The sequence below is a fragment of the Haplochromis burtoni genome, unplaced genomic scaffold, assembly GCF_018398535.1.
Source record: "Haplochromis burtoni strain Fernald_Lab_line unplaced genomic scaffold, NCSU_Asbu1 Contig_3040, whole genome shotgun sequence".
NCBI lineage: Eukaryota > Metazoa > Chordata > Actinopteri > Cichliformes > Cichlidae > Haplochromis > Haplochromis burtoni.
This window is the reverse complement of record NW_024585401.1, coordinates 1-4,613: the sequence shown is the minus strand read 5'-3', so window position 1 is coordinate 4,613 and position 4,613 is coordinate 1. Positions and strand designations below refer to the sequence as shown.

The 4,613-nt window shown below is 37.7% G+C and overlaps 1 long non-coding RNA gene across 2 annotated transcripts; it reads right to left on the bottom strand.

The window, feature by feature from the left end:
* Positions 1 to 525: 525 nt before the first annotated feature.
* On the bottom strand, positions 526 to 3,702 carry LOC121813859. Of its 2 annotated transcripts, XR_006053930.1 has the most exons (4): positions 3,556 to 3,702; positions 793 to 3,245; positions 650 to 712; positions 526 to 552 (listed from the first exon to the last, which is right to left on the bottom strand). It is a non-coding gene; the product is annotated as an uncharacterized LOC121813859 (long non-coding RNA). The 2 variants fall into 2 exon arrangements; XR_006053929.1 differs by having other exon boundaries at positions 650 to 3,245.
* Positions 3,703 to 4,613: the final 911 nt, after the last annotated feature.

Genomic DNA, 4,613 nt, shown 5'->3' with positions numbered 1-4,613 from the left:
CACTCACGCATTGACTCTGTCGGCTATGTTTTGCCATGCATGCTCCCTTTCTTTTGCAGCTGAGGCTGTGTTACTTTTTTTCCGCAGAATTTGCATGTTATCGGCATATGCTGCCATCAGAATTTCGGCCTCAAGCGCTGTAAAATACATTGAGTATCAATACCAACACTGATCACAACAAAGAGGGAAAATACCTCCAACATGCACAAACATTTGATCACAGAGCGTGGAGCTCTTTTTTGTGATAAATGTATTTTATTTGCTTTTTAAATCACCAGTAGACCTTATTTTTGACCTTATAAACAACTTTTTTTAGTTTAATTTAGTTTTCATAGAAAGCTGGTCCTCACAGAGACTACAAACATCGTCTCTGCTTGCCGTACAAGTCACAGGACGCCCCCGATACTATATCTATGTCATATTATTATTTAATATCATCTTAACAAAAGTGACAAAAAACTGAGTGTGTCTGATATTTGAGCAGCAGAGGAGCAACAGTGGATTCATCAAATGCTTCTTTTTGGCTTTGCTGCTGCAGCTCTCCTCACTGACCTGCAGACAAACACAAAGAACACAAATGTCCAAGTTTCAGGATGTTCGCCATTTAATAACTTGAAGAATAACTCATCCTGCACAGAAGCATAATTACCAGGAAAGCTTCCTAACGTGACTTCAGAATAAACTGCTGCATCAGCTGCAGGACTTGATTTTCCTGTGAGTGGAAAGAAGATTTTAAGACCAGATAAACATGTTGAACAACATTCACTGGAGGTGATGGCAGACTTTGTTTACCTGCTTTTTTCTTGGCTTTTTCATTTTTGGGGTGTTTGACCTCAGCAAAATCAGACTGTCCTCTAAAAGAGAAGTCAGAGCTCAGGATACATTTGATCAGCAGGTATATGATACAGAGATGTTGGACATGTGGACTTAGAAGTCGATTTAAACTCCTGACAAGTACAATACATTTAAAAAAATAAAAATAAAAATTAACTGTTAGCAGCGACACTTCAGCTTGTGTCTTATTTGTGTGTGAGAGGTGGATGGAGGCTAATAAACTCTGGCTGTCTGAACTCAGATGCATCTGATACTCATTGCACTCACTGCTGCGTTGAAATCCAGCTCTCCCAGGTACTCATTGCCAGACTGTTGAACTACTCAGTTTGTAGCATCGCTAAGACCACATGACTTGTGATGTTTATGTACTCACCTGCTAAACTAAGCAGCCTTACCTACCGAGTCTGTCTTCTTTGTCTGAGATCCATTCTGGCACATCAGGCATCTGCAGAGACTTACCTGAGAGCTGAGTCATACCAAGTTTAGAATTTATGGCGCTTTTGACACACTAACCTGTTAGCAGAACTAAATATGTCCATGATGGAGACATTTGGAAAAAGTCACCTCTGAACTGACTTAAGTGATTGTGAGATGAACCTGTTAAACTTTCGACAACCGATCTGATGAAGAGACTGAACTCACACCTTGGAAGAAGCTGTTTTTATTGTTCTTTGCAAATATTCTGACCTGCTGTGTTGGTCGCAAATTGGTCGCACTCGAGAGCCCTGCATGTGATTGAAAAACTGCATCTTGTGTTGTCAGGGGTTGGAAGTATTTTTCATTTCTGTACCAGTAGTATTTCCATCTAGAAGAAGATGATGATGATGATGATGATGATGGGCTCACAGAGCAATTCAAGGTCACACTGCCCCCTATTGGAACAGCTGTCCTATCAGCACCAAGTCTTGCCTTTGGTTTATCTGTAGTTCATTTTAGAACAATAACATAAAAGTAAATGACTGAATCAGAACAATTTAAAAAACTGGGTGGAAATATGTAAATGATAAAATGCCATGAAACGATTAGGGTGTCACAGCACCCTCTCTTGGAACACCAACTTTTAGATAATAAACCACAATTGAATTTTATACTATAAAATTTTAATTTTATTCTGCCAAAAATGTTCACATTAAATTATATTTTTAATATAAATACACTTTTTACTAACTACAACACTGAACCTGATAAGCTTTTAAGAAAAGTGGATACAGTGGAAAAAACAGTTATTTGAACACCTGCCTATTTTTTGTCTCCTACTTACAAAGAAATGAACAGTCTCTAATTTTTGTGGTTGTTTCATTTAATGGGGAGGCGACAGAATATCAACCAAAAATCCAGTTAAAACACATCACATCAAAGTTATAAACTGATTTGCTTGCTATTGAGTGGAATAAGTATTTGACAGACCAGTAAGGATTCCAGCGCCTCCAGACAGATGTGGCATATAGCTCATTATGAGTATAAAGGCCCACAGAATCATTTTTGTTGTTCCAGGTTTGCAGGCACATGTGCAGTCCTGTCTTAAGTTTGCCAGTGAACATCTAAATGATTCAGATAATGATTGGGGGAATGTGCGGTTTTCCAGTGAAACCGAAATCATATCTGTCATATCAACTAGACACACTGTGTTTGGATATAAAGAAATCCTGAGTGTGACCCAAAGAACAACACGTCAAGCAGGCAGGTGGAAAGATTATGCTTTGGGATATTTTTCACTAAGGGTACAGGACAACTTTGCTGCACCAACGGTCAAGGTCATATACTGTACACAAACCCTTCATCTAGCCAGAATACTGAAGTCGTGGACAGGTCTTGCAGAATCACACTGACCCAAAACATACCACCAATTCAACAAAGGAGTGGCTAAAATAGAAGCACATTAAGGTCACAGAGTGGCCTAACCAGTCTCCAGACTTCAGTCCTACAGAAATCCTGAGGAGGGAACTGAAGCTTCAAGTTCCCAAGCAGCAGCCAAGAAACCCAAAAGGATTTAAGGATGGAGACATCAGTTGCATTGTAGATTTATTATCAAGCCAGAAGAAAATCTATAGTCTCCTTTTTTCCCTACTCTGTGACTGCGTGGCCTTAATTCAGCTGCCAGACTGTCGGCCAGTTTATTTACACTGGAAATAATATTGTGCTGTAAGCGGTCATATTAATGTGTGTCACTATTAAATCTCTAAGTTGATGTAAGTATTTGAGTGAAGATGAGGCTAAACTGACATTCAAACTCAAAATCTGAACTAATGTATTTTAAAGTGACAGTCGGATTGTAATCTGATTACATTTCATGTTGAGATTTATTAACAGATTGAGGTTCAGTCATTAAATTATGTTAAATAGCACATATAAATGTAAAAATCAATTCAGATACTTACCTTGAGCATTTTCATAGATGACTGTACAGGACGCTAAAAATGAATAAAATCTCATCAGACATACAGCTAATAAAATCAATATAAAATGAAACTTTTTTAAGACAATTTTTTAGATGAAACAATGATCACAACATTGGTGTTCTTATATTTGTCAAACAGGCTCTAAACACAATAACTAAAACAACTGTAACACATTTTGCTTAAACAATCACAAAATATCACAAGTCTGCTTTGTTCCAGCTCTCAGGTAAACAGGTTAAAGCAGTGACTCACTGTAATTCTCACAAATCAGAAACATTTTCATTAATCGCTGCCGTTCAAACAATGTCAGACGTGTACTTACAGAAAAAGCCCATCATGCACAGCAAAGAGTGCCCCATCGTCACATCCAGCCTGCTGCACTCTGATCCACAGATAAATCAAAGAGTTTTACTTTACAGGAAAAGAGAAGTTGTGTTTAATATAGATACAACAAGAGTTTTTCTATAGGTTTCCTCTTCTGATTGGTCTCTCTGTGCTTCCTGCCCTTTCACACAAATGTCAAACAGCTCTTGTAGCTTTGACCGCAGCAGTTGTGTGACATATTTATATTTCCTGTCCAGTGAAATAGAAGCTTGTTACTTGTGTTGTTTCCTTTCTCTTCAATGTGCAAAGCTGTTCTGTTGCTTCAAGTCAGGAGACATATTTTGCCTTTTTTTGTGTGATTTTTGCAGTTTCCTGTGGATTATTATCATGCTGCAGAATTCCTTTTCCAGCAGGTCTCTGCAGACTGGGAGTCATCTTATCACCCAATGTTCTGATATATATCCACAGCATTCATTCTCCCCCAACATGTTTTGTTTTCAGCCCCTTGTCGTCAATCTCCTGGACTCTGCACTCACAGAGATAGTTGTGTTCTAGAAACATTTTTCTATCATCTTTTCCATCTTTCTGAAGTCTGACAATCTGATTTTTCTGTCATTCTGGAACTTATTTTGCATATGTATTCATGATGTAGACAGGTAGTGTAACACACATATAAACCTGGAATACCATAGATCTCTAAATGATCTGATTTTGTTGTTGAATTTTGCTTTTAAGTTTGGTTTGAGACCCAAACCCAGGAAATGACTCACTGTGTGGTTGAAGTGAAACTAAAGTAACAAAGACAACAAATAAATTCATAGTTAGGTTTATTATCTGTTGCCATTCAAAACAAAGAACAAACGCATTTATTCTGAATTCTTTGTGTTGTTTTGACATGTATGTATAGATGCACAATGACCTTAGCATCTGACTACATGTAAAAACAATAAAAGAAAACAAACAGATGATGTGAAATAATGACTGAAACACTGTAATGATGATGTTTGAAGTTTAAATTTACACCCTCCAGTCCAACACGTTCTCACTCCCAACTCG